We start from the raw sequence: 19,374 nt of genomic DNA on the forward strand, positions 1-19,374 counted from the left end.
GTTACCTGCTCTGCACCCATTTCTCCCTTCCAAACCACACTTCCCACCGTTGTAACTCACAACCCCCTTCCCCCTTCCTTATTTGGGAAAATACTCACAAATAGCCAACGGGGTCAGTTTAGATCTTGAGGTCTGGCCCCAGCCCATGCCAGAGGTAGGGATTGCATTAGGAATAAAAACCACTGCTTTCCTTTGTTCCGTGTGCTCTTGCGATTGTGACTGATGCGAGCAGCACGCTTCCGCAGAGGTAAATTGCGTTGCTGAGAAAACTTTTCCTTAAGTGCTGGTTTCACTTTGCATCACCGAGCATTTATCTCCAACAAAACCAAGCTGTGCTCTGACCACCTTGGGCAACTGTCATCAGGACATCCTGAGGCTGTGTCATGCACAAGCATCCCCAACCTTGGCAAAATAAACTTTCTAAATACTCTTATCCCCAAATGCTCAGGGAGACTGATTTGAATAATCATAAAACTCCGAGGCTGCACTCCAGCCTGGGCAACAGAGCAAGACTCTGTTTCAGAAATAATAAAATAAAATAAAATAAAATAAAATAAAATAAAAAAAATAAATAAAAATCAAATCTCCGGTCTCCCGCACAGCCGACTCTGCGTGAATTACTCCTTCTCTATTGCTATTCCCCCTTCTTGAGAAACCGGCTCTGTCTAGGTAGCGGGCAAGGTGAACCCACTGAGCAGTTACAGAATTGCCATTATATTGCTTGCAATTTTATATCTATATTATGCACAAATAGCTATAATCTTGTATACAAGGTTAAATGCGAATGTGCTCCTTGCATGGTCAGATCCCAGCGCAGGAAGGACGCACCCCCTACAAACCGCTAGGCCAAAACGGTCATTCTGGCCACATCCAGCCTCACGTGAGATCGCAATCTCCTGTCACTCAGGGCCTGAGGGGGCGGGGCCGGAAGCCCCATACAATCAGGGGCGCTGGGGTGGGGACCCGTCAATCAGGCGCGCCGCCGGAAAGGAGAGGGCGGCTTCCGGGATCTGGCTGGCGGGCGCTTTGTCTCGCCTTCGCCACCGTAGGCTCTTTCTGTGAGTCTCCCTGCTACTTCCTGGCTCTGGGAGGCCCGGTGGCTCTGCAGCAGCCTCGGCCACCCTGTGACCTGCGGGTATTGGGACGTCCCTAGCTGACCCCGGGACACCGGGGAAGCCGAGGAACCGTGAGTGGACTGCGCCTGGCTTCCGGAAGTGGGGAAGAGGGCTGGGTGAAACCTGCTGGAACCAGCCATGGGCTGCTGAACCTGCGGACCGAGTCGCGGCGGCGCAGCCGGGCCTCAGCCACCTTCTGCGCAGGGCCGGGCGGCGCGGGCAGCGGGACCCCTGCTGCCTGTCTGTACCTGCGGGCGCCACTTCCGCCGGCCGGAGCCCTCTCGGGAACCCCGCGCCTCCCCCACCCAGGTAGTGCGGTGACCACGGGAGGGTGATCCGGGGGAGCCCCGACTCGGTGTGCGGGGTTCCAGCGTGGGAGGAGCTGTGGTTCATGGAGCTTCCAGTCCCACCTTTCTCCCCCTAAAATTAACCTGAGGCTTTGTTAAAACGTTAAACGGCGTGTTTGAGCAAACGCGATTCATAAACGGGTACCGCAGTCATGGTTTGTGGTTTGGGGTCCACGGGAGGGGCGTAAATGAGAGGCTTTGATAAGGTGAATGAGGAAGCAAACCATACATATATATACACACACATATACACACATATATATACACATATGTCCACATATATATATATATATATTTTTTTTTTTTTTTTTTTTTTTTTGAGACGGAGTCTCACCCTGTCGCCAGGCTGGAGTGCAATGATGCAGTCTCAGCTCACTGCAACCTCTGACTCCCGGGTTCAAGCGATTCTCCTGCCTCACCCTCCCAAGTAGCTGGGCTTATAGGCGCCACCACCACGTCCAGCTAATTTTTGTATGTTTAGTAGAGACAGGGTTTCTCCATGTTGGCTAGGTTGGTTTCGAACTCCTGACCTTAATTGATCACCCTCCTCGGCCTCCTAAAGCGCCGGGATTACAGGCGTGAGCCACCTTGGCCAAAATATTTTTCTGTTTCCAAACACTTTACAGGAGAGGAAAGCGGAGAATAAATCATCTGACACTCTACTGTAAAAAAAAAATCTTTGTGCCTCTCTTCTTTTCATCTTTCCTAAGTGTACATATTACCAAAATGTCTTTAGGTTGAGGTCCCCCCGTGAAAACTTGACAGGGTGTTGTGTCCTCAGCCACTCTCCTGTCTTTTCCTAGTCCTGGCATTTTAGAACTGTCTGGGGATGACCCAGGATACCCACAGTGGCCATGTGTATTGGAGGGTCTAGTGAGTATCAGCCCCTGCGTCATCTCATCCCCAAGGACAGCCTGAGGTAGGGGGTAGAGTCTCTCAGGGGAGCAGCTGGATGCTCTTGGCCTTAGAGGAATCTCCTGGTATAGTTTCATCTAAAATGGTGACCCCTTAGGGTCATTAAAATTTTAGGACATTAAAATTAATGGACAATACAATGTAATGTCATGAAAGTTAGGTCATTAAAATTATTCCTCCAGCCCGAGTTTTTATTCCTTGAAGACACATTGATGGTTTGCCAATTGGATGCTGATATTGAGAGGAAAAGGCAGAAATGATTTCTGCTCTCTAGCTTGTCTCAGACTTGTGAAGAGAGAAAAACTGTCCCAAAGGACAAGGAAAACCCACCCCAGAGAGGATGTGCAAGCACCTGAATATTAAAATGCACTTAAGGCACATAGGAGGACAAAGAGCAGTGCCAGTGCCTCCTAGGTGGTCATTGAGTACTTTATGGAACAGGATGGGTGTCCTAAGGGATAGAATGGCCTGCCGTGACACTTAGAAAGGTCTGCGTTGGAGTCAGCACTGCCTCTCCCTGAGTTTGTTACCTTGAAAAGGCTTGTCCGCTTATTTGAGTTTCAGGTTTTCACTGACTGTAAGATACATTTTGTCAGTACAGCTTGAAAGATAAAAATACTATTTCCAAAGAGGCAAGGTAAAATGATGTATTTCATTTGCTAAAAATTCGTATTTATTTCTTCCCCAGAGTGAGTGTAGTAAGTTTTAAAGTTCTGTTCTTTTTAAGGGTAATTTCAAATGGAATTGTAGGACTTAGCTTTGTAAATGCTACTGGTGAAATAAAAGTGTGATAGATAAATTGATGATTTATAAAGATTCACCAAAATGTCAGTTCCCCTCTTGTAGCTTGGTGAAGAATTTATGACAGTGGACACATGTGTATCCTCTTATCTGAGTGTCTGAGTGTTGTTTTTTGTTTTTTGGAGATTCTGTCTTACTCTGTAGCCTGGCTGGAGTGCAGTGGCGCCATCTCTGCTTACTGCAACCTCCGCCTCCCGAGTTCAAGTGATTCTCCTGTGTCAGCCTCCCGAGTAACTGGGATTATAGGCACCCACCACCACACCCAGCTAATTTTCATATTTTTAGTAAACACAGGGTTTTAGGCCTGGCACGGTGGTTCATGCCTGTAATCCCAGCCCTTTGGGAGGCCAAGGTGGTTGGATCACGAGGTCAGGAGTTCCAGAGCAGCCTGGCCAACATGGTGAAACCCTGTCTCTACTAAAAATACGAAAAAATTAGCTGAGCGTGGTGGCAGGCACCTGTAATCCCAGCTACTCGGGAGGCTGAGGCAAGAGAATTGCTTGAACCCGGGAGGTGGAGGTTGCAGTGAGCCAAGATCTTGCCACTGCACCCTAGCCCAAGGGACAATGCGAGACTCCGTCTCAAAAACAAATAAACAAACAACAAAAAGACGGGATTTTTGCCATGTTGGGCAGGCTAGTCTCAACCTCCTGACGTCAGGTGATCCCCTGCCTCAGCCTCTCAAGGTTCTGGGATTACAGGCGTGAGCCACGACGCCTGGCCCACTCTATTTTTTTATTCCCTAAATTTTAATATGTTTGAGTTTGTCTGTTCCTTTATCACTTTTTTCTTACATAAAAAAAATTCTGCCTAATCCTTCGTAAAAAAAAAAAATCTTCCTGTGACTTCTGAAAGTATTCTGGTTTTATCTTTTGTATTTGAATATATAATAAGATGATTATTATTCATGGAATAGAGAAGAATGCAATGCATTTTCCCAAGTAGATGCCAGCCTGGTTTCCCTCATATTTTAAAGTGCATGTAATTTCTTTTTCTATTCTATAGTGCCTACTCTATCATTCCTCAACTTTCCATATAGATGCTGGGTCATTAAAACTTTTTTTCCCCTTGGTCTGCTTGCTCATCTCTCTGCTAACACTGTGCTGTCCTGAATATTTTTGTTTGAAAATCTTAGAAGTATGTTAGACAAGCCATCACTCTTTTTTTAGATGACTAAAAATGATTAGACATTGGTCATTTTTACTACATATGAAAGAGTAGCTTTTCTTGCCTAAAACCACCTGATTTGGGAATTTATGTGGTTTCATAGGAATAGCATCTGGAAGTGGTGACATTAATGTCATTTTAAAAAGCATGTGTCCTATTTCCTCTTATTCCTTTCTGCCTTGATATTGTGCAATAGAAATTTGAAAAATGGTTGTATTAGTATTGTTAAATATCAATTATTGGTTTTATTTACTACTCAATTAAATTTAATAAGCCTTTTCTCTCTTGGTGTAATCACATGGAATGGGCTCAACTCCCCAGTTAACAAGTGACAGCACATGTAAAATATTGTCTACCAGGGAAATTCATTGAACACTTAGTGTTCAGACTGTGTTTTTGTGTCTGGTTCCCTAAGCACCACTGCAGTGACACAAAATAATAGACTTTCAGCAGAAGAAGTTTTGGAAAATATACTGCATAAGACATTTAGATGCAGTGAGTCATTCTTATTACTTGGGTTGGTGGAATCCCTTTCAAAATGTAAGTTCCTAATACAAACAAAGATTGAACTTTGCGAGCAGGCATTTTTAAGAATAAGTAGTCTCAGGACTGATAATATTAACTCACTTATGCACATCAGGTAGGACTTTAGTATGACAGATACTAGAAATGTACAAAGTGAAGTTAAAAGGTAACTCCTAGCAGCATATCGTAATCTTACTCCCTGGATTCTCTAATGAGATGGGTGTTTCTACTTTGCTGTTGTCTTTTTGAATAGTTCAATTCTAGCATTAGTACTGCTGTGTGGGAGGGAGTATGTGTGAACAGAGTAAGAGTTGTGACAATCAAGTCATAGAATAAATGCTTGGAAATTTTAGAATCATGTAAACAGCTTATGAATTGAGTATACATTCCCAGTGCTCTCAGTCTCACCCATCCTTCTATCCACATATGTGGAATGTTCCAGGACTCCGTGGCTTTTGAGGATGTGGCTGTAAACTTTACCCAGCAGGAATGGGTTTTGCTAGATTCTTCTCCGAAGAATCTCTACAGAGAAGTGATTCAGGAAACCTACAGGAACCTGGCTTCTGTAGGTAAGAATGACAACACATTTCACTTAATTACAGAAGTATTTCCCTATCATCAGTGCTATTTGTGATTTGGAATGGGGCAAGGGAATGATTTGGTGAATAAATCAGGCATGGGCACTGTGTACAATGAACATGAAATCTAGTAATGTTTCTATAGTTTGAAATAATTCATGATAATTTTGTGCATCTGCATTTTAGGAAAAAACGGAAAGACCAGAATATTGAAGATCACTTCAAAAAACTTGGGAAAGATACAAGATAATTTGCACCGAGAAGAGGAAATAAAGTCCTCTGAAGGAATCTTAGCATGTCATGAATTTAAAAACAAGCAATCAAAGCAAATAAGAGTCACTTGAAATTCATTTCCTGTTAGAAAAATTTCACCCAAAATGTAACGTACATCAGTGTAGCAGTCAGTGTTTGGAAAACAGTTTACTTGAAAATAGTACTACAAAATTGTGTATATGAATGTTACTATTTTGGTCATAGCCATGCAGGTGGTAGCTGTGTTTTCAGTAGTAGCCCATTTACTTTCAAATAATTCAGTCATGGCACAAAAACAAAAACAAAAAAAATGCATTTTCCCTGGTATTGGTAGCAGTGTAAGTCGAAGACCTATGAATGAGTAGAAAGTTATTAAACCAACCAATAATAATGTGCTTGTCATTTTTTTTTTTTACAGAAATCCTATGGTACAGAGACTGCGTGAAAGCAAAGAAGGTAGTCAGTATGGACAAGTTGTCAGCCACATTCCAAATCTTGATCTGAATGAGAACATTTCTACTGGATTAAAACATGTGAATGCAGTATTTGTGGAAAAGTCTTTGTACATCATTCCCTCCTTAATAGGCACATCCTAGCTCACTCAGGATGCAAACCATATGGAGAGAAGCAATATAAATGTGAACAGTGTGGGAAACTCTTCGTTTCTATTCCGGGTGTTAGAAGACACATGATAATGCACAGTGGAAATCCAGCTTATAAATGTACGATATGTGGGAAAGCTTTTCATTTTCTCAATTCAGTTGAAAGACATCAGAGAACTCACACAGGAGAAAAACCCTATAAATGTAAACAATGTGGTAAAGCGTTCACTGTTTCCGGTTCTTGTCTAATACATGGACGAACTCACACTGGAGAGAAACCCTACGAATGTAAGGAATGTGGGAAAACACTCAGATTTTCTTGTTCTTTTAAGATGCATGAAAGGACTCACACTGGAGAAAGATGTACCAAATGTGATAAAGCCTTCAGCTGTTCCACTTCCCTTCATGACCATGGAAGCATTCATACTGGAGGGAGACCCTATGAATGTAAACAATGTGGCAAAGCCTTTAGTCGTTTGAGTTCCCTTTGTAACCATAAAAGTACTTATACTGGAGAGAAACCCAATGAATGTAAACAATGTGACCAAGCCTTCAGTCGCCTCAGTTCCCTTCACCTCCACCAAAGAATTCATACTGGAGAAAAACCCTATGAATGTAAGAGATGCGGTAAAGCCTACACTCGTTCCAGTTACCTTATGCGCCACTAAAGAAGTCATGATATAGAGGTTGGGTGTAGTGACTCAGCCTATAATCCCAGCACTTTGGGAGGCCAAGGTGTGTGTATTACTTGAGCCCAGGAGTTCATAACCAGCCTGGATTAAAACAATGTGAAACAACCTGGGCATCGTGGTGAAACCCTGTCTCTACAAAAAATAAAATAATGCCGGGCCGGTGGCTCACGCCAGCTACTCAGGAGGCTGAGGCAGGAGAATGGCGTGAACCCGGGAGGCGGAGCTTGCAGTGAGCCGAGATCGCACCACTGCGCTCCAGCTTGGGCGACAGAGGCAGACTCCGTCTCAAAAAAAAACAAAGAAAATAATTAGCTGGGCATGGTGGCACATTTCAGTTGTCTTAGTTCTTTTTCAAGGACATAAAAGGCCACGGGGGGTTGGGGGGAAGCCCTGTGCATGCGGATCACGAGGTCAGGAGATCGAGACCATCCTGGCCAACATGGTGAAACCTCGTCTCTACTAAAAATACAAAAATAGCTGGGTGTGGTAGCATATGCTTGTAATCTCAGCTACTCAGGAGGCTGAGGCAGGAGAATCACTTGAACCCAGGAGGCGGAGGTTGCAGGGAGCCGAGATTGTGCCACTGCACTCCAGCCTGGCGACAGAGTGAGACTCCATCTCAAAAAAAATAAATAAATAAAGCCCCTTGAATGTAAGAAATGTGGTAAAACATTTACTCTTTCCCATTCCCTCATAAACATGAAAGAGCTCACACTGCAAAGAAACCTTAAGAATGTAGGAAATGTGGTCAAGCCTTCAGATTTTCCTGAAGATTTGGGAGGGCTCAGAGTGGAGAAAAGGCTTTTGAATTTAAATTTGTGGTAAGGCCTTCGGTTGTATTAGTTCCATTTGAAGACATCAGCTGATTCCTGAGAAAAACCCTATGAATGTCCAGAATGTTTTTGAGTGTTTCATTTCTCTCATATCCACTCAAGGACATATGAAAATGCACACTGTAGCTGGCTGGACCTTGTAAATACAAGAACGTACACAGGATTAAAACTCTAACAGTTTAGAAACTGCAAGAATATTTTCAGTTTTAACATTTACTTGAAAAGCCGTGTGAAAACTCCCACTGGAAAGAAGTTCTATAAGTGAAGCTTTTCTAATTTGGAAAGCCTGATGCAAATTAATTATCGTGCAGTGCTTGAAAAAAATCTATGAAATGTTACACAAGTTACAAGTATATTGTTTTTATCAGTGGCCCATTCTTAAAGAGTCTTGAGTATGCATTTCACCTTGTTTTGCAGGGAAACCTTGAGGTGAGAGTTCTGTAAATGTTCTTTAAGCAGTAGTACTTGAATTTCATAGATAATGATATTTTCTTAAGTCTGTTGGTAGAATTTTTGTCTATTCATTTGATAATGTGCTGGATTCATGGTTGAATTTGGATGTTTTTCTAATATGTAGGTAAGTTTAATTTTTTTATTTCATTATTATTTCTTTTTGAGATGGAGTCTCACTCTGTTGCCCAGGCTGGAGTGCAGTGGTGTGATCTCGGCTCACTGCAACCTCCGCCCCCTGGGTTTAAGCGATTCTCCTGCCTCAGCCTTCCGAGTAGCTGGGACTACAGGTGAACGCCACTACATCCAGCTAATTCTTTGTATTTTTAGTAGAGACAGGGTTTCACCATGTTGGCTAGGCTGGTCTTGAACTCCTGACCTCATGATTTGCCCGCCTCGGCCTCCCAAAGTGCTGGGATTACAGGCATGAGCCACTGCCCCGGCCAGGTAAGTTTCATTTGTATGTATTGTCCTGTGATTAATGGACCAGTGAATAATGATTGTGAATTCTTGGGATTGTCTTACTAGCCTCATTTGGCAAATTTTGATTATCCCTTGTCCATTATACACATCCCACCTATTTTTATTAAATGAAAAACTACTCTTGATGTAAAGATATTTATTTTTTGCTAATAATGAGTTGGTATTAATTCCTAAGTACATACAGTTTACCCGGGAGACGGAGCTTGCAGTGCGCCGAGATCACACCACTGCACTCCAGCAAGGGTGACAGAGCGAGATTCTGTGTCAAAAAAAAAAAAAAAAAAAGGAATATCCTCACTTTTTTAATGCTATACCACTCTCTGCGCTCAAGTTAATCCCTGTTTGGGCCTGTGGGAGCTTACACCATCCTCCTCTATGTAATTAATAACTGATGTCTGGCTTATCTGTTTAGTAATAGATGTTATGTGTTTAACGGTGCCAGTAAACGTAGGGTGCTAATTCCTTCCTCACCAGTGGGGTGCATGAGACGCTATTGAAACAATTGGCAACACGAATGGAATGGATCAGCCCTCATGCAGGACACCTGCTCAACTTGACCTACCTGCTGTGGGCTGACTGTTCCGTAACACATCAGCAGTCACCTGGGTCAGAACCGTGAGCTGACGATGGGCCTTCCCTTTGGTCTGCACAGTGTTTTGTGGTCTTCAGGTGTTGTCATCTTCTTCCACACTAAAATGCTCTCATCTCCTAGACATCAATGTTTAACTGCACCCCAGCATGACCTTTGGCCTGTGCTTAGCAGGCAGTTTTGAGGCCCTGGCTTATGAATGCACAAAAGCACAGCACATAAGCCAACACTTAAGTCCTAATTAGCAAGAATCAGGCTGTATCTCTGTAGTCCCTGCATCTGCTCTGGTCACCATCTCTGTGTGCTTAGGGCAGCCATGTGAACATTATTAATTATTTTACACTCCAAGACAATAGTTATTATGTAAGCAGAAGTAGTGGCCTTGTTTGTTTCTTGTGCTGCTGCTCCCCTTGCTGCTGTACCATACACCCTCCTGATGAGGTGTACATCTATGGTGCCTCATGGTTCAGGCACTGCTGAGTAAAGAAAATGGGAAGAAATGGTTTGATATTAGCCCCTACCGAAGCATATGAAGAAGCGTCTCAGCTGCTTTCATTGAAAAATTCCTGACCAGTGTGTGGGCTTTTCTTATAACTGCTGCTTATCAGCATGTCAAAAGTCTCATCTTCGGACTGCAAGTCTTGATGGCCTTAGTTATAGTGGCCTTACTGCATGTGGAGCTAACCCCAGGAAGATGGAGTGACACTCTCTGGAGGATTGATGGGCTTCTGAACTCTTTCCTTTAACCATGCAGAGAGTCTACACTGCCAGTGATCATGTGCCACAACTCTATAGATGTGGAAATTCAAAATATTCAAAATATTCTGAAATAGTTTCCATTGAAAGGAAATAGAAAAGCGGTCTGGTGCCACGCTCCGGTTAAGAGAACTAGTAGATGGCTCACAAGAACACTCTGTCGCTACTGTCTGTGCCTCTGTCACAGCAAATATCCTGATCCTTCAGTTTTAAGGGTGCAGGGCCATTTTCCTCCCTTTCTTACTGGTAGTTCTCAAGATAACTGTATGATATGCTGGGAAGGCAATATCCTGATAATCAAGTGACATTGATCAGAACAGCCCAGGCTCTGTTATAGTCCCTGCTCGAAACAGAATGGCCTTTAACGCTTGTGTCCAGCAAACCACATCCTGGGAGAAAACTCAATGTGGGCTTCTTTCTGGGGTCCCTCAGTTGTAGTGCAAGTGAAGCATTTACAGTCAAAACTCCATCCATCTGCTCTGGGTAGCCTTCCTGATCTTGTGGTAGTGGTTCATATTGAATCCTAGACTTCTGTTGTCTTTTGTTTGCTATTTGTAAGTAATAAATTCACTTCATGGAATTTATCTATGAATGTATTTGGCCTCATTGTACTCAGAAAAGTTGGTAGCCATTGCACAGTGAACCCGCTTCATAATTGGTGAAAACACCTATGGCCCCCTTGTGCCACAGCAAGGAGGTTCATTCAGCCAAACATAAACTTCATGTTTGTAAAACCCTGTAGCACAATTATTACCATGTGGGAGGCCTTTAACAATGGTGATGCTGATTTGAAAAACTCTGAAGGAAGAAATTTACCCAAATGGGTTGAGTACATGGGAGTTCCTCCTAATTCCAAGAAACCCTTACTCCCCTCCACCTAAAATGAGTGGAGAGGCCAGGTGCGGTGGCTCAGGCCTGTAATCCGAGCACTTTGGGAGGCCGAGGTGGGCAGATCACAAGGTCAGGGGTTCAAGACCAGCCTGACTAACATGGGGAAGCCCCATCTCTACTAAAAATACAAAAATTAGCCGGGCGTGGTGGCAGGCACCTGTAATCCCAGCTACTCGGGAGGCTGAGGCAGGAGAATCGCTTGAACCTGGGAGGCGGAGGTTACAGTGAGTCGAGACAATGCCACTGCACTCCAGCCTGGGTGACAGGGCAAGACTCCGTCTCAGGGAAAAAAAAAAAAAAAAAAAAAAGTGGATAAGAACTGAAACAGGTTTAAAATTTCAACTAATTGGAAATGCAAGTTTACAAAAATAATATTTAAAATAAAAGGTTAAATGAGTGCTCATTGAATTTTATGCCTCCACAAAATAGGTTGTGAGTTAACTTCCACATTTATTGAAAGCCACCAAAGTTGGGAAGCCTCCGCGTCTGAAATTCACATGTGGCTCAAATAAGAATTATACCTGGGGATACCCCAAAGTTTAAATATAGTATCCCCTATGATATTATGAGGAATTACTGTACATAAATCAGGTTGTCTTCCTTTAACTCTGAAAATCATATTATCTTGCCTAAATTCTCCATAACGCATCGCTCTGCAGTATCCTATAGTGGACATGGCTTTTCTGACCAATGAGCACTAAAATTAAGTGTGTGCGACTCACCTATGTTCTTATCAAAATGGAAATCCCTGAATCCCACCAGTTAGAATAATATGACAGAATGTCAGATTTATGGAATATATAAGTTTTCTGTAAGGTTATTAGGTATTGATTCCATTTTATTAATAGATATCAATATATATAGATTACCTATTTCTCCTGTGTTTTAGTATTAATAGATTGTGTCTTTTAATTCATCCAGTTGGTCTAAGTTACCAAGTTTGTGGGTTATGGAGATTGCAATATTCTTTATGATTTTATCCATGGGCTCTCTAATATAAAGGCTTCTTTTAATTCTTAAATTATTAGGTTGGTGCAAAAGTAATTGTGGTTTTGGACCATGAATTTTAAATTTGTATAACTAGGCTGCAACACATCTTTATTAATCAAAATAGAACCCATTACAATGGGCTGGGCACAGTGGCTCACGCCTGTAATCCCAGCACTTTGGGAGGCTGAGGCAGGCGGATCAGGAGGTCAGGAGTTTGAGACCAGCCTGACCAACATGGTGAAATCCCGTCTCTACTAAAAAGACAAAAAGTAGCCGGGAGTGGTGGCATGTGCCTGTAATCCCAGCTACTCAAGAGGCTGAGGCAGGAGAATCTCTTGAACCCAGGAGGCAGAGGTTGCGGTGAGCTGAGATTGCACCTTTGCACTCTGGCCTGGGTGACAGAGTGAGACTCTGTCAAAAAAAAAAAAAAAAAAAAAAAAAAAAAAAAAAAAAAAAGAAAAAGAAAAGAAACCATTACAATGAATACATTTTTGCCAATGAGAAATAAACTTGTTTATTCTGTGCTTTCAAGGTTGGATGAACTCTTGAAAAGCATTTTCTGCATCCTGCTGGTTGTGTACTTGTTTTCCCTGCAAAAAGTTGTCAAGATGCTTAAAGAAGTGGTAGTTGGTTGGCGAGAGGTCAGATGAATATGGCAGATGAGGCAAAACTTCATAGCCCAGTTTATTCAACTTTTGAAGCCCTGGTTGTATGACATGTGGTCAGGCGTTGTGGAGATCTGGGCCCTTCCTGTTGACCAGTGCCGGCTCCAGGTGCTGCAGTTTTCCGTGCATCTCTTCGATTAGCTTGGCATACATCTCAGATGTAATAATTTCACCAGGATTCAAAAGCTGTAGTGGATCAGAAGACCAGCAGCTGACCACCAAACAGTGACCATGACCTTTTATTGGTGCAAGTTTGACGTTGGGAAGTGGTTTGGAGCTTCTTCTCAGTCCAGCCACTGAGTTGGCTGTTGTATGAAATCCACTTTTCGTGGCGTGTCACAATCTGATTAAGAAATGGTTGATTGTTGTTTCATAGAATAAGAGAAGATGACACCTCAAAAGGATGGTTTTTTAAAATATTTGGTCAACTCATGAGGCACCCACTTATCAAGATTTTTCAACTTTCCAATTGGCTTCAAATGCCGGATGACCATAGAATGGTCGACATTCAGTTCTTCGCCAACTTCTCGTGTAGCTGTGAGAGGATGGAATTCAGTGGTTGTTCTCAATTGGTCGTTATCAACTTTCGATGGCTGCCCACTTCGCTCCTCATCTTCAAGGCTCCCGCCTTCTTTGCAAAACTTCTTGAACCACTGCGATGTACATTAATTAGCAGTTCCTGGGCCAAATGCGTTGATGTTGTGAGTTGTCTTCCCTGCTTTAGGACCCATTTTGAACTCGAATAAGAAAGTCGCTTGAATTTGCTTTTGGTCTGACATCATTTTCATAGTCTAAAATAAATAAGTAATAAGTCATTAGCAAAAAAAAAAAAAAAAAAAAAAGGCAAGAAATGCCCATTAGAATGATGAATAACATAACCACATTTATTTAAGAGGGTATTCCAGTATCAAACAGCAAATTCCAAGAATGCAAAACTGCCATTACTTTTGTACTCATCTTAGAGTGATTTGTATGATTTCTTTTTTTCTTTGTTAGCCTGGCTTGATAGTTACCAATTTTGTTGATCTTTATGAAGAAACAGCTATTGTTCTATTGAGTTCTTCTGTTGATTTTCTGTGTTCAGTGCCATTGACTTGTCATCTTGTTTTTATTTCTTTTGAGTGAATTTGGCTTATATTGTTCTTTTTTTTTTTCTTTTTCTTTTTTTTTTTTTTTGAGACTTAGTCTCGCTCTGTTGCCCAAGTGACCTCGCTCTGTCGCACGAGGTCAGGAGATCGAGACCATCCTGGCTAACACGGTGAAACCGCATCCCTGCTAAAAATACAAAAAATTAGCCGGGCGTGGTGGCAGGCGCCTGTAGTCCCAGCTACTCAGGAGGCTGAGGCAGGAGAATAGCTTGAACCCAGGAGGTGGAAATTGCAGTGAGTCGAGATTGTGCCACTGCACTCCAGCATGGGTGACAGAGCAAGACTCCGTCTCAAAAAAAAAAAAAAAAAAAAAAAAACATATTAGCTGGGCATGGTGGTGCATGCCTGTAATCTCAGCTATTCGGGATGCTGAGGCAAATTGCTTGAACCGGGACCCCGGAGGCAGAGGTTGCAGTGAGCCGAGATCATGCCACTGCACTCCAGCGTGGGCTACAGAGCGAGACTCTGTCTCAAAAAAAAAAACTAACTAAATAAATAAAAATATATATGTGTGTATATATATTAAAATGTACACACACACACACACACATATATATATTTGAAGTATTTTCCAATGAGAGCAGGTGTTCCGGAAGACCTCATTTAAATACAGAATCTGAATGGAGGCCCATGTCACACCTTCCATTTTTTCATCTTTGCAGCTGGGCTTTTCTCCTCTTCTCTGCTGGACTCTGCTGTTTCTCACAAGGTGTTCAGAGACTCTGCCCGGAATCCTACAACCAGGAGATGAGAAGCACAGAGTGACACCAGCAGGAGAACATAAAGATGCGGTGACAGTTGTCCTCCTCCTGCAGAGTCCAGAGCAGTGCACTCCTACCGCTGGTGCCCTAGCTAAGCCTGGGGGCCAGCATGCCTGATGACTGTCTGGGAGTGCTGCAGTCAGGGTCCCCACAATGGGCACCCAGCCAGTGCCCTTGCATCCTGCATGACTGTGGCCATTGTCACCTCAGAGCCCCTGGGTACAGAACAATGCATCCTACCAGAGCTACATGTGAGGAAGGACCACGTGAGTCCCGGGAAAGAGCTGAGGCCCTGCGGGGGTAGGTGGCCAGGACCGAGACCTGATGCCTGTGTGGAGAATCATCTGTGGGTGTGAGTGGCACTGTGGGGCCAGTGCCTGGGTTCTGCTGCTCCCCCTCCTCAAAGATCAGGGCCCGAGCAGGGGCTGGCGTGTGTGTGACACCTGGAACTGCAGGAGCCACCACCCATGTGTGAGGCCATCATGGGGACCTGAACACGGTGTCGTCTGCAGACCCCACCCATCCATTAGCCCCAATTCCTGGCCAACTTCTGCCAAGGCGAGAGGGTGGAATTTGGAAGGTGGGTGTAAGCTGAAGCCTGTCCCCCAGTGGCTGACATACAGTGGTGACACTCTGTGTGTGGGGGAAGAAAGAGAGATCAGACTGTTATTGTGTCTATGTAGAAAGACGAAGACATAAGAAAGTCCATTTTGATCTGTACTAAGAAAAATTCTTCTGCCTTGAGATGCTGTTAATCTGTAACCCTAGCCCCAACCCTGTGCTCACAGAAGCATGTGCTCTATTGACTCAAGGTTGAATGGATTTAGGGCTGTGCAGGATGTGCCTTAGTAAAAATGTGTTTGCACCTCCTGGGCTCCAGGCTGCCAGCTGCCTGCCCAGGGTCTGAATGTCCTACTGTGACCTGTTTCCTCACCTGGCCCAGAGGACAGATAGGGAAGGCTTGTTTTGAGGATTAGGCAGGGTAATCCCAGTAAGCCCTCATTGGCTTGCCTATCCTCCAGGTCTTTTTGATTTCTTTTTTCTCTTCTTTGTTGTGAAACTCTGGAGAATTGTCCTCCAGCATGTCTTCAGTTGGGGAGGTGGAAAGGCTGGACCTTGCCTTGACTTCAGGGCTCCTTCTGGGTGCCCCCTCCTCCTAGGGTTTTTAAAAGCATATACTTAGCAACATACCCTGTACCTGAGAGAGCTGCAGAGAACCTCCTGCGTGTCCAAACCAGCATACTTTGTTCCCTGACTGCAGGCCCTCATCACACCCCAAAGCCCAAATACTTTCAGGTGGCCAGCTTCAGACAAGAGTCTGAACTCAATGCTTGTTTTCTGGGGTCTACACAGGCCCGTATGATGGGGCTACCTCCATCCTCCATTCTACCCCTGTGCCTCCCCCAATCCATCAGGGGCCTCAACTCCAGTGATCCCAAACTGGGAGCAAGGTTCCCCAGGCAAGGAATGCAGCCGTCCCCAGGATGCTGGCCTGGCTATGTCCCAGTGGATATCAGTCCTGGAGCAAGAGGTCCAAGGCAGGGAGTTTCACCGCCCATTTCACCAGGTGTGGTGACCTTTCTGGGTTCCTAGCCTTCAAGATGGGATTTTTACACTGTGCCACAGTGGGGGAAACCGAGACACAGGGCCGGTGAGCGGTAAAGAAAGAAAACCTCTGTGACTAGGAAACATGTCCCTTGCCCAGCACAGCCGCTCCAGGATAGCACCCTTTGGGATATACCCCTGAGCTGTTCTTGGCACGTGGCATGGCACTGTGGTGGAGGTCAGCAGCTTGTGAGGTTGGGGGTGGGGGTGCTGGCAGGAGCAGGTAATTTTGGACCCACCATGGGGAGGAAGGGGACATTGACCCTTTCCCCACACCTTGAGCACAGCAGTAATTTTCTTGTCTGATGTGTGTGGGCACCAATGCCTATGTGGGTGTGGGTGCGTCCTCCCCTTTTGTTGATGAAGAACCGTCCTGCAGCCATTGGGGTGGATATGGGCACCACGTGTGCCTGGCAGCAGGGTGGTGCCTGTGGAGGCTTGGCTACTCCATGTCTCACTGCCACCTCCCCAGGGGAAGCAGACCCTGTGCCCTAGTGCCCCTCATACCCAGTCCCTCACATTCTTCACTTGGCATCCCCCTGCCTGATTCTCCCAACTCAGCCCCTGCTAGGTTTCTCCAGGCCCTGTGGGCCCTGGGATGGGATCAAAGGAGGCAGCAACTGTGCTGCCTGCCTCTGCCTGAAGTCAGGGATCCCTGGCCGCTACTGGCATCTGGTGGGCAGGGTAGGTGGGAAGGTCAGGGGTCAGCTTTTCCACTCCCCAGCCTGCACTGGCTAAGTCACCAGGTGTAACTGGCCTGGAGGCTGATCTGTGTCCTCCACAGTCCCTTGATGAATTATATTGAAACCAATCCTTGTGTGAATGACAAGACCTCTTGTTGCCACCCAGATCAAACCAGAATCGAAAGACTATTGCACTTGGGCCCAGAGCCTGGGGCTGAGGATGCCATGACCACCCCGTTCTCTTCCTTCTGGGGTCCCCAGGAAGCTCCCAGGACTGAATGATCCCCACAAAACACAGTGGCCAGGATGGGAGGGCTGGAGGTCAACGCTTCCCCGCCCCTACCACCACAACCTAGAGGCCCCCATGGAGGTTGGCCCTGAACTGTGGGTCCCTGTGGGATGCAGGCTCCCACGGATACTTCAGGGGATGAGCATGGGTCCTCCTGGCTGACAGGAGTCTGGTGGGCACTGGGTGTGTGGGGCCTGTGTAGGTGGGTTGGACAGCAATGGGCCTAGCCAGGGAGCCAGGGACTGGTGTGGCCAACGTGGGCAGCAATATGTTGCCAGAAACCAAAACTACAGTGCAACCAGCCCAGCTGGTAGGGAGAAGGAGGCCTGCCTAGCAGGACCATCCACCCCTGTCCTGGCCCCAAGCCCAGACTGCCTGCCTGTACTGGACATTGCCTGGTCCAGGAGGCCTGGGCATGATGGTCAGGTGGTGTGTCCCTGGGTTCCAGGCCTTGGTGGTCCCTTGGGAGCTGAGCATCCTCTGAGCAGGAGGAGGGCCCGCGGTCCACTGTTTGCATCGGCCCCTGGGGGTGTGCCCCCACCCCAGCTTCTCAGCCCGCACGGGGACGTGGCCAGGGCTCCTCACCTGCTCTGTGGCTCCAGCTCTGATCAGCTCACTGGGTGACTCTGACAGCTTCCTCCCCAAAGCTTCGGTCCTCACCTGTGAGAATGTGGTGTCCCAGGCCCCCTGCAGGCAGGAACCCACCCCCAGCTCCTCTGGTGGGCCCACTTGGGCTTTCTTACCTACTGGCTTGTGAGACCCAGTTGGCCAAACTTGGTGTCCTATTTTTATTTTGGCCTTTTTCTTAGTGTGTGTTTTCTCTAACTACTGCTGTGTAGAACCTCTATATGAGTTTTAGGTAGAGAATCTTGCCCACCCAGAGGTCCCCCACCCCAGAGAGCCTCCACTTCGGCCCCCCCCCGTCTGGTCCTGCCTATGCTCCGCTTGGTGTGACTGTTGAGTGTGATCGATCCACACAGCTGCTTGACCCTGCATCTCCTTCCTTCTTGTTGCTGAGGCCGGTTCTGTTCTCTCTTTCTCCAACTGAACTGCACTTGAAGCCACGACGAAGGATGAGAAGTGGTTGCTAAGAAGGACCCTCCTGCAGCGAATCTGCTGTGAGGAGGCTGCGCTGGCCCAGCCTGTCATTTCCTTCTCTAAGCTCAGTCCAGAGGTCGGCAAGGGGCAGCCTGTCCCTGCCTGCTTTTGTGGCTCGTGAATCAAGAATGGATTTTACATTTCCAAATGGTTGAACAAATAAATAACACTTCATGACACTGAGAAGTTTCCATGTCCATAAGTAAAGATTTATGGGGGTGCAGTTATGCCCATCTCTTCACAGGCCACCTGCAGAAGGCTGCTGTCGTGCAGCCGTGGCAGAGTTGCATCCTTGAGACAAAGATCAGTGGCAAAGCTGAAAATACTGATTCCTGGCTCTTTAGGGAAACAGTTTCCAGTCCCTGGTTTAAGGGCTGTGCGGCAGGATCCCAGGATCTTGGTCAGATTGTTCCTCACTCAGGGCCTGCTGTGGCCTTCGCTAGTATGTCTGCAAAGTCTGCGTGCTATGGTGCCTCTCATGGGGGCATTGAGCTCTGTCGTGCTAGATTTCAGGGTGTCTGCCTCATGGTCATCTGTCTCACCAACAGAGACCCTGTGGCCATATTCAAACTAGCAGGAACAGTTGGTCTTTGGCAGCAGGGATGCCTTAGAGCTTAGCTGTCACCCACCCTGAGGTGGTCCCATGACACCCACTGTCTGGGTTAAGGTTGGGGCAGGGCTGGTGTCCTGAACTGCCGTGCGATGTGGATCATAATAGCTGGGGGTCGGGGGGAGAGGGGGTTGCTATTACTCCCCATATGGCGGGGGGTGCCTCACCCCCCTGCGATGTGGATCTAAGAGCCAATTACTCCCCCCTGCAATGTGTGTCCATTATTAGCAGTCTCTTTTGTTCAGGATATTAGGAACAATTTCACAGGTTGTGTGTACACAGCCTGCGATCGGAGAACGAATATCATCCTCTGCACCTCCGGATATTAGGAACCATATCACACAACGGGTGTACACTTTTTCAGAGATTTGGGGTAATGTTGTCCTGTGTTTCCCTGAATATTCGGAGACATATCACAGGGTGACTGTACAACCCACTACTCTCTTGACAGGAACATCATACTTTACCTACTGGAAATTAGGAGCAATATCACAGATTAGGTGTCAAGCCACTGTCATATTGGAAGTAA

The 19,374-nt window shown here is 45.8% G+C and overlaps 2 pseudogenes; both read left to right on the forward strand.

Moving 5' to 3' along the window:
* The first annotated feature begins 222 nt into the window (after positions 1-222).
* LOC126947820 (zinc finger protein 669-like) lies at positions 223-8,905 on the forward strand (annotated as a pseudogene).
* Positions 4,007-19,374, forward strand: part of LOC126947931 (zinc finger protein 669-like) — a 133,709-nt pseudogene continuing 118,341 nt past the window's right edge.

The sequence above is a fragment of the Macaca thibetana genome, chromosome 2 (assembly GCF_024542745.1).
Source record: "Macaca thibetana thibetana isolate TM-01 chromosome 2, ASM2454274v1, whole genome shotgun sequence".
NCBI classification, from domain to species: domain Eukaryota; kingdom Metazoa; phylum Chordata; class Mammalia; order Primates; family Cercopithecidae; genus Macaca; species Macaca thibetana.